Source organism: Lactuca serriola, chromosome 8, assembly GCF_051521515.1.
Source record: "Lactuca serriola cultivar US96UC23 chromosome 8, Lser_US96UC23_V15, whole genome shotgun sequence".
Taxonomy (NCBI): domain Eukaryota; kingdom Viridiplantae; phylum Streptophyta; class Magnoliopsida; order Asterales; family Asteraceae; genus Lactuca; species Lactuca serriola.
This window is the reverse complement of record NC_136415.1, coordinates 131236076-131247801: the sequence shown is the minus strand read 5'-3', so window position 1 is coordinate 131247801 and position 11726 is coordinate 131236076. Positions and strand designations below refer to the sequence as shown.

The following is an 11726-nucleotide window of genomic DNA, read 5'->3' as shown; positions in this document are numbered from 1 at the left end:
AGCACTAGAGAATACACTCCAATCTTGGTCACAGGCGACGATCTTCTGTTCCCCATGATTAGATTTATTCTTCCACGCTCCACATCCCTATTTCTTCTTAGTCCCTGCAATTTAGAACAAATATGGTAACCACACCCGGTATCGAGGACCCAAGAAATAGCATGAGATGAATCATTAGATTTAATTGTGTATATACCTGCGAAAGACGGCTTGATCTTTCCTTCCCTGATGGCTTGCATGTATTCTGGGCAGCTTCTCTTCTAATGCCCTATTTTGTGGCAATGGTGGCACTCTGCCTCCTTTGGGTTAGGGTTAGGCTTAGCAGGATCAACTTTGGTCCCACTAGAAAAGGAACCATCTCGGGACTTTCCCTTGCGGTGGCTCTTAGACGGAGCCTTCCTCTTCCATCCCCTTCCTTGCCCAATGGCCAAAACAGGAGCAGCGGGTGGATTGGGAGTAGGTGCAACAGACTTGTCCTTGAGGTTGCTCTCAGCAACCCTAAGGAGACCTTGGAGCTTACTTAGGGTGACCTCTTCCTTGTTCATGTGGTAGGTCATCCTAAATTGGTTGTAACACGGAGGCAACAAGTGAAGGACCATTTCGATAGCCAAGTCTTCCCCAAAGTCGACATTCAACTTGCGAAGACGATCGACATACCTTTGCATCTTTTGCAAGTGTACGGTTAGAGATTCTCCATGTCCCATTTTAGTAGATATCATGTTAGTGAAGATCTCATAATGTTCCTACCTCGCGTTTTGGTGGTATCTCTCAAACAAGTCTTGGTGCATTTCGTACGGATACATGTCCTCATAGGACTTTTGGAATTCAGCGTTCATTGTGGCTATCATGATGCAATGAACCTTCGTCGCATCACGTTCATGAGTCTCAAAAGCAGTCATTTCAGCCGGAGTAGCGATTTCTGGATTGATTTTCTCGAGCTTCTCATCAAGGACATACTCCTTGTCCTCGTAGCGAGCAATCGTGCGAATGTATCTTATCCATTCGCTAAAGTTTGTTCCATCGAAAGTCACCTTTTGGCAAAGGCTCATCAATGTGAACGAGCTAGCAGCAGCGTTGTTTGCGTTCGACATCTACAAATAGAAAGGACAAAGATTGATTAGAATTTAAAATCCCTAATTATCACCCAATAAGAAAAATTAGGGTTAGGATCCAACAACATTATTTACATATTAGAAAAGGGATACCGTAATCCAACATGCAAACAATTTGAAGGTAAGTGAATGACGATTCACTAATTCTCCACCATGAAAACCTAACTTTAAGTTCTAAATGTATTGAGAATTCCTAGGTTTTGATGAGATTCATTGAACTTTTCAATGGCATGTTTAAATCTCGATATGCCCCTCTCGTTTGTGACTGGGATACCGAGGATCACAAAGTGGGTGTGAATAACCATGCAAATCTACACGGTGCCTTCATTGTAACAATCACCTATTCGATGTGCCGGTAAACCACACACGCTCCATCGAACTATGATAAACAATGAATCACCCTTTGCCACCTTTTCTTAGAACCAATTAGTGTGTCAGTAAACCACACACGCTCCACTAACTTCTTAGCAAGGGTGCAAAGTATAATTTCATGGGATTGCATCAATTCACTTTTCCTAAAGTAACTAGGATTGGGAATTTGAAAAACATGTAGTTACTTTGTATTTAATATTATACTTTTAATAAGGAGATAGAGTTGCCCTATCCTACCCGTTCGGCTAACGACCCTCCACCGATCAAGCAAGCGGTGGGTGTGAGTGTACACCCATTAAGCGCCATTTTATAGGCCGCAACCTTATACCCACCTTATAGATCGGCTTCGTGAATGAGACCTACTAATGGTAAGACTAGCATTTTAGTTATACATACATATATATATATATATATATATATATATATATATATATATATATATATATTAATCTTGTAATATTATATTAGTATAGGGTTGAATTTTAAACTTGTAAAATTCTAGGGTTTGAAATTTAAATTGTCTAAATTAAACTTTTAATCACAAAACGTAAATTTCAAAACTTGAGGACAAGTTTTAAACTTTTCAAAACATAAGGGATCAAATAACAAATAATCTAAATTAACATTTAATCACTTAATTATCCATATTTGATTTATTTAATTGTTTCTTGCAAAACAATTTACCAATTTAATTAAAATAATCAATTAATTATCACATAAGGAAATTATTATTCAATTTATTGGTAAATATCTTCAATTAGGTCAAGGATATACTCAAATATATGTTAAAATCGGATTTATATTGACCCATTAAGATAAAGGCAAGTTTCCATAAGATAAATAGCAAGAAATCCCGAAACTAGCTCCTTCTGACGCTCGAACTCGCCGAGTACCACAATGTACTCGCCGAGTTGAGGCCTACTCGCCGAGTACACAGTGGTACTCGCCGAGTTCATCAGACAGAAGGACAAAAATGAATTTAGCAATCAACAATCAAGCAACCAATGCATCAATTCAATAGAAACCAATCAAGGCTCTGATACCACTGATGAGTTTGAGCCATAAGAACTTTCCTATGTGCACATGCAAACCCTAATGCTTGGATCTAGGTTTCTCTAATTGAACATGAAATGTATCCAAGACTTTGATTGATAGATCTAATGTAAACATTCATATAATAACACATGAGATCAGATCTGAAAGATTACCTTGAATTGCTTGCTTGAATCTTCTTGTCCTTGGAGCTTAGAGTCACAAATGTCACTCCTCTAATGGCTTACAAACACCAACTTAGCAAGAGGATGATTAGAGAGAGAGAGAGGGGGGAGGGCAAGAAATCGGCCAGGGTTTCTTCTATTGCAAGTGTGCCGATTTCCTTGACCCCATGGGTCTATTTATACTAGTGAGCCTCCTAGGGTTTCACCCTTAAAACCCTAATTGGATAACTTAGGCCCTAAGCAATCCAATCTCCTTATTGATAAGCCTTGGACGATTTCAAGGTCCTTCTAAACCCTAAAATCGTCCACCCCCTTAGTCATAAGGAATTATAGCCCAAAGTACAAGTATCATACAATTGACAGTTTATGCCCGTTTATTTAATTAATCTCTTTAAGTCACCAAATTAATTCCCAATTAATTTATGACTTATATTAATCAAATAACAATATTATTATTCCTTATATTATTCTCATAATATATTAATAATATTTCTTCTCTCATTATAAATCATCCTGTCAAGTTGCTATGGTGAAGGCAACCCAAAAGGACCATGCACAACCGGGTCAAATACTTACCAAATATAGTTGCAGCCTTAGACACTATTCCAACAATTTTTCCCTTCCTTTAAATCTTGTATAAACTTAACAAGTGTGTACTCCAGACTTTCCTTACTTGTTTAATATTCATTAAAATCGATTTTGGTCAACAAGTCAATCCATTACACTTAAAAACAATTAGTGAAAAAATTCACCAACAAACCTCTCCCATTTAAGTGTAATATTGATTAACTGTAACTTCTCAAAATTCAAGACCAAAAATTTCATTTTTCATAATACTAAATCCACTAACCAGACATGTTCATAAAAACATAAAGGAAAATCAAAGTAAGTCAATCAATCATCTCAATACATCAAAGTCATATAAGGCGGAAATAATGGTGTGTGTGCAATGCGATCACCCTGAGCTCTTCCCTTTTGATCCGAAAGTACGTGAAACATAGACTGAAAAACTGTAAGCACGAAGCTTAGTGAGTTCCCCAAAATACCTCATACCATACATATCAAACATATAATGGGCCATACCTCACAACCATCGGGCCCCGCCTGAAACAGATCTGTTAGTAACATGCGATGGGCCCCCACCCAACACACTCATCATGTAGCACCCGGTTCCTGGTACGTAAATGTTATTTGAGTATTTCCTTTCTTTTAGCCTTGGAATCGGCGAGTCATAGGTCCGACTCGCCGAGTGGATGCGGGACCCGGGACACGTTTAAGTTGGCGACTCGGCGAGTCCATATCCTGGACTCGGCGAGTCACAACTGTTGGATGAAACCCTAAGTCTCAGGGGTTTGCACCCTATTTAAGCGACTTATCCGCCCCAGGCCATCCCCCATTCTCTCCCCAGAGCTCCCAACCCTCGTTTATGCTTGTTCTTTGAAGAATTGAAGCTTTGTTGTGTGCTTTTGAAGGTTTTGAAGGAGGAAGGAAGTAGATCCAGAAGAAGGGAAGCCATCTAGGCATTATTGTGTTCTTCCAGCAGTTCCTTTGAGGTATAACCCGTTTTCCCCATGATTTTATGCTTAGTACTTCATTTAGGTCTTTCTTGGACAAATCCCCAAGCTTGTATGTGCATTATATGTCGTAATAAGATGTTTGGCCTCTGGATCTAGGCAAGATTGAGCTCCAGGAGCTCAGATCTGTTACCTTTATGGACCCATGTTGCTTGTTCACCCTAGATCTACCCTTTTGAGGCATTTAGAACCCTAAAAATCCGTATTGGTGAATATCTACACGTAAAGTTGGAAACTTTACGTGTGATTCGTGTTCTAGGAGTCCAGATCTGTGAATGACATGGACTGGAATCGAGCAAATCTGTGTATTTAGTGGGTGCATGGCAACGACTCGGCGAGTCGTTCATATGACTCGGCGAGTCTGTTCGCGAGTCTCCGAATTTGTCCCCTTTTCGTTGTGTCGAGTGAGCAGTGAGTCACGGGGTGTGACTCAGTGAGTCGGAAGCTGAACTCATCTATGGAGGTACTCGGCGAGTCAATGCCCTGACTCGGCGAGTTCAAGGCAATCTCCTTAGATCAAGAACAGACTCGGCGAGTTGTTCATACAACTCGGCGAGTCGTAGCATAAGTGTTCTTCAGATGAAGATGGACTCGACGAGTTGTTCATACAACTCGGCGAGTCTTAGCATAAGTGTCCGTCGGATGAAGATGAACTTGGCGAGTTTTCATACAACCCGACGAGTAGGATGAAGGACTTGAATATCGGTTTAGAAGGAGAACTCGTCGAGTCGTCGCCTAACTCGACGAGTAGGATCGGGATCTAGGTCAATCGTTTGGGTGGTGACTCGGCGAGTTGGGTCAACTGAAAGTTGACTCTGACTTTGACTTAGGGCATGGTCAGGGGTAAAATGGTCATTTTACCCAAAGGTCAGTGAGCAGTGTTTGATTTAGTATGTTGTGGGAATTGCAGCCGGAGGATTTCCGGAGCAGCAGCAGCAGCAGTAGGCAGTCAGTTCCCGATCAGATCAGCAGCTACTTCGAGGTGAGTTACCTTCCAGTAGCGGTGGGTCTACGGCCACAATGCCGGCCCACCAGTAGGAGTTGTATGTTAGATGATTGTCTTTGTGATATCATCTAGGTTTGCTACTACCTGATATGTTGTATGCTGGCATGATATGTATATGTGATAGTTGTAGAGTTCGATTGTTAGGACCGAAGGGTAGGTCGGACACCCCAGATATGTCTGACAGTACGTGATGATATGATTGCATGCTGGTTTTGTTATGTTATATGAGATAAAGGTAGTAAGAGGGGACTAGTCCCCGAGGATCGGTTGTTAGGACCGATGGGTAGTCAACACCCCAGAATGGCTTGACATGGGTAGTCAGCACCCCAGAATGGCTTGACACGGGTAGTCAGCACCCCAGAATGGCTTGACACGGGTAGGACGGTACCCTAGAACGGCCGTACCGGGTAGTCAGGCACCCCAGAATAGCTTGGCAGTATGTATGTTATGTGTTCGTATGATATGTGGTATGATGGGGGAACTCACTAAGCTTTGTGCTTACAGTTTTCAGTTTTGGTTTCAGGTACCTCCTCAGCTAGGGGAAAGGAGTCGGCGCGGTAGCAGCATGTCACACACACACTCTCTGGTTTCCGCATTTACGAGCTTCACTAGGATTTGTACTCTGATATTTTGATTGGTTGTATGTTTTGGTTTTCAGACATGGTTCACTTTATGTTATGGTTGATCAAACGATGTTTTTAGCTATTAATATTTTCTAAAGTAATGTTTTTAAACAAAATTTTTGGTCGTGAAAATTTGGGTCGTTACACATCAGGCCTCGCCCGATATACATACAAACACATACAAGACATGCAAGAGTCACAAAGACAACTAGCATACTATAATATAATCCACTGGACCGACATTGGTGTCTTCGACCCACAAGTACAGTGACAACTATCATACTATAACACACTCATCAGGCCCTACCTGGCATCGGGCTCTGCCCAGTACACATACAACACATGCAAGGTCACACAGATAGCTAGCAAACCAATAAGCATTAATCATGGGCCGACATTGGTCCCTTCGACCCGCTAAAAACTAGGAAGAGACTCACCTAAAACTGAAGAAACAACCAGATAAATGCTTGGACTGCTGATCCTCACGTACGCCCCGCGTACGAGGTGTACGCCCAACATACTAAGGCGTACCCTAGTACGCCTAGTGTACACAACGTACGCTCAAAGTGTACACAACGTACGCTCAACGTACTATACTTGGGAAAAATTACCATATTGCCACTATTGGCCATTTTGAAATCCTTTTTAATCCCATGGGCTAAAATACAATATTATCCAAACTTAGGGTTGAAATTGAAATTACCTTGTCATCGGGATGTTACAATTTTTTTCTAAGTTGTATTCACGGTTTAAAATACCATATTTATAGTAAATAAATATATTAATTTAATAATACATAGTTTAATATTTTCGTTTTTACCTTCATTTATATTTTAACACAAAATTATATAAAATATGCAATTTAATACGGTCCATTTTTAGTTTAATACAAAAAATTTACAACATAACATAATACAATCCATTATACACTAATTCATATATTTAGAGAAAGCAAACCCAAGCTCTACCACCAATTACCACAGACCACCACCAACCACATGTGTCATCGTCGTAATCATCATTTCTTCCAATATGTATATAAAATCACTAATTGACTGCTTAAAAATTATATTCACAGTTTAATAAACCAATTAATTCACTTATTCATAGTTTAATACAAAATAACTATAAAAACTAATACATTATTATATATTTATACAACACAAAAAATAAATATATTCACAATAAAATTAATACAAACATTCATAAATAAATCATTCATATTATAATACAAAATTCATTAAAAATTTAAAGTTTAATACAGTCAATTCACAGTTTAAACATAAAATTCACAGTTTAATGCAATCAATTCACATTTTAAAACACAACAATCACAGTTTAATACACAAAAATTCAAAGCATAATATAGTCAATTCATTGTTTAAAAAGAAAAATCACAGCTTAATGTTTTTAATTCATAGTTTAATACACAAAAATCACAATTTAATACATAAATTCACAGTTAATACACAGAAAGTATAAATTCACAACCATATTATCAACTTAAAAATCTTAGTACAATCAACTCACATTTTAATACACCAAATTCACAACTTATACAATAAAACAACAATTTAATACTCAAAATTCACATTTTAATATAGTTAATTCACATTTTAAACCGAAAATTCACAGTTTAATGCAATCAAACTATAGTTTAAAAAACAAAAATCACAGCTTAATACACAAAATTTATACCTTAATATACTAAACTTGTTACAACGACGCTACCTAATAAAGATGCAATATATTTGTGAGAATTAGTAATTTTCTTCGATTTTCTTGGCAGGTAGCATTTTTTTCCACATTCTATGTAGTCCAAAAGTATAAATAAGCTCCATTTTGTATGAAGAATTAAAATATAAAATTCATGTGTAACACATGTCATGCTTTGAATGCTTTAAAAACAATTCAATGATCTAACCTTCGTTAATAGTGTTACTAGATTGAAAGCATATCCACCATTAAATTTTTCTATCCTTATGTACCATAATATCCCTACTACATTGTGAATGTTTCATTGTACACACATTTGATAAACATGTATTACATCCATATGACAGTGAGTAATGTTTTAAAAGGAATTATATTATGAATTATATATATTAATTATGAAAATAAGCAAATTTTTCCTAAAAATCAAAACAATAGCATATTAATATCTCAATTCTCATGCCTTATACAATAATAAGGATCCGTTGCTTTTGTATAAAGAAGAATACAAACTACAAAATCAACATAACTAGTTTCTACTTAAACAACGTTTTCATTTTGCATACAAAAGAAACATATATCGTTTTCATTTTGCAAACAAACTCACACAAGCTATCACAATATGTTTCATTCTTATTTTCATTTATTTACAATTTTCAAATAATTTTTCCCTTTATTAAAGATATTTGCCCTTAAATAATAAACTTGACCATCTTACCCCTTGGTTCGGTACTAGTACCGAGTACCAATACCGTGGTCGATATCATTACCGGTACCATATTCCCTCTAAATTGGTTCGGTACTTGGGATTAAATTTTGACCAAATTTGATATTTGGGGGTATCGGTTGGTTCCGTCCCATGCTCATTGATATGTGCATATCTACACATATATTTTACATCATATCTTAATACTTTTAGCTATAATTATGTTTATTATAGAACAAAAGGTACTTATTATGTTTAATATCTATTATGTAGAATAAAAGACATGCTCGGAAGCAATATGGAAGCTGTAAGTAGGAAAATGTGAGCTTAAGCAAGAAGAAGATACATAAAGGATGTTGTTGGACACCTTGACCCCTCGTTAGTATTTTGACCACATCTTCTGACTCGTAACTCCGATTAAGGTGATTCAAAATGATCTGAAAACTAGACAGAATTTTGGACGACTTCTGTGTTTTGAGAAAAGTCGGATTACCAATCACCACGAAAGGTACTTATTATGTTTAATATCTATTATGTAGAATAAAAGACATGCTCGGAAATAATATGGAAGCTGTAAGTAGGAAAATGTGAGCTTAAGCAAGAAGAAGATACATAAAGGATGTTGTTGGATAGCTTGACCCCTCGTTAGTATTTTGAACACATCTCCTGGCTCGTAACTCCGATTAAGGTGATTCAAATGATCTGAAAACTAGACAGAATTTCGGACGACTTTTGTGTTTTGAGAAAAGTCGGATTACCAATCACCACGACATGGTGAATGGAATCTTCGCGATTCTTACCGCTGGCTTGGAGATACGAGATAAACTTAAGGGCCACGATGTGGTGCCTTTACCACTTCGTGGTGTCGAGATTTTTGGTAACTATATATAGGGATGAGCGTAGGCGGGTACCCGCCTCATTTGGTGACAACCAGAACCGGAACCGGAACCGACGGTTCCTAAAAAGTTAGAAACGGAACCGGAACCGCTCTAGGCAGTTCTTAAATGTTTGGAACCAGTCCCAGAACCGGCGGTTCCGGTTCTGGGAGCGGGTAACCCGGTAACATTAATGTTGTTAACTTTTTTCGACAATACCACAATTTAGTTCGATCCAAATCAAATCAATTCGGACCAAAGACGGAAAAAATCGGACCAATATATATATATATATATATATATATATATATAAACCGGTTCCGGCAGGTACCCAGCGGGTAGCGGTTCTGAAAAAACGAGAACCGGAACCGCCTAAGGCGGTTCCATAACTTTAGGAACCGGAACCGGAACCGCCTTAAGCGGTTCCAGCTCCAAAACGGCAGTTCCGAGGCGGTTTCGGTTCCAAAAGCAGGTACCCGGTTCCGATGCTCGTCCCTAACTATATATATCTCGGACATCAGGTCGATTTGAGGAGGGAGAGGACTGAAGGCTGCGACTATTAACGAAAAAATACCCTTCCAAGACCCCTTTGAGGACAGAATTCAACTAGAGATCAAAGGATAAAGAGATTGGAGCAAGGATTCGCATCTAACCATTCGGTTTGACTAGTTTAATCATGATTAGTCTAGTTTCCCTTATGTTTACGTGTTTCCCAGCTGTGATTATGGGCTAAAAACCCTTGCTTTCGTTTAGATTAGATGAACTCCTAAATACTATGTGTTGATTTCTTGTTTGATGGATTGATGATGTTGGTTTTGCTTTAAATATTGTTTGATAAATCTAAACCTAGCTAGTTAAAGTTTCTATCTTTACTGCCTAGTCTCAAGTTTTGTGTAGTTAAACTGTAGTTAAATGCATGAAAATTGATTTACCTAGTTGTTTATGACCATTAAATTGCTAGAGCTAGAGATTGACCATATCCTAGTGTAGGTGATAAGTTAGTTGCTTAAATGTGTTAGAGAGAAGTATTTGATCATAATGTTTGCTTGATTACTAGACTTGACCATAGAATAGTAGTCTGTAGATTCTATCATTCAGAGTCCAAATTACCTTTAAAATCAATTTAGTATCCTTAACTTGCATTATCAATTAGGTTAAAGTTATTAAATTGACTTATGCTAGTTAGTCTGACCATGATGACTAGTATCTTTTATTTGGTAACTAATGGAATTAATTCATTGACTTGAAATCAACCATAGGAAAAAGGAGGGATTCGAAGCTAAACGAGAGTATCTTTTATTCTTGGTTTTAAACTGTCTTCCTAGTTGTTTACTTTACAAATTAGTTTGTTATTTAAATTTAAGTTTTTTTGAACTTATAAAATCAGATAAAACCCCCCATTTTAGTTGCTTTTCTTAGTTTAGCTTTTAGTAATTATTTTATTAATTAAATACCGTTCTCTGTGATCGACACCCGACTTACCCAAGCTATACTATAATCTGACTAGGTACACTGCCTATAGGTGCATAGTTAGTATAAGTTTGTTAGGTTATAAATTTAAAAGTTGATAGGTATAATTTGTGCACATTAAGTTTTTGGCGCCGTTGCCGGGGAACGACTATTTTAGTTGTTCATTTATTTGCTTTAGGTTAATCGATGCTTTTTGTGTGGTAAAAACCACAAAAAGTTAATTTTCTATATTTTTTTTCCATCTGATTTGTAACCACGTCGTGGTCATCTTTACCACGTCGTGGTCACGTTGTAGTTTGTTTTTAGTATTTGTTCCTTTTTAAGTGTTTTTTTATCTAGTTTTGTTTTAGCAGGAAATATGGGGGACATCACGACCATGTCAATGGAAGAGTACAAGAGATATATGAGGAACGAAAAAAGATGGGGTCTGGATCCACCAAAAATCCCAACCACGACAAAGTTTGAAATTCCGGGGCACATTCTCAATATGCTAAAGGAACTACCTTTTTATGGGAAGGAGCACGAGGACGCTTATGAGCATATATAAGAGGTGGTGGAGATTTCACATTATTTTAATGCACCAAACGTGAGTGAAGATGCGGTGATGCTTCGACTTTTACCGGTCACGTTGAAGGGTGAAGCAAAAGAATGGTTAAAATCACTTCCCTTTGGAGCAATCACGACATAGACTGATTTTAAGACCGAGTTCATCAACCAGTTTACCCCTCCTTCAAAAGTGGCAAAGCTTAAGAGAAATATCCAAAATTTTCAACAATTAGAAGGGGAGTCATTATACGAAGCTTGGGAACGTTACAAGAGATTGTTACGACATTGACCTCAACATGACTTCAATGTGCAACAAGAAATCTCAATATTTTATGATGGAGTCAATGTGGGCACTCGTCAACTTTTAGACTCGCAAGGGCCCATGACAAAGAAGAATTCGACAACAAATAAAGCATTGAAGAATTAGCTAAGCATTCAAGAGAGTATTATAACTCAAAGGAGGATTTCACTAGAGGGAATTCAAGTAAATATGGAGGTCAAGATACTATCAG

General features: G+C 37.6%; 1 non-coding gene across 1 annotated transcript; it reads right to left on the bottom strand.

The window, feature by feature from the left end:
* Positions 1 to 11410: 11410 nt before the first annotated feature.
* Positions 11411 to 11517, bottom strand: LOC145071614 (small nucleolar RNA R71). Its single transcript, XR_013690620.1, has one exon. It is a non-coding gene; the product is annotated as a small nucleolar RNA R71 (small nucleolar RNA).
* Between the last annotated feature and the right edge of the window lie 209 nt (positions 11518 to 11726).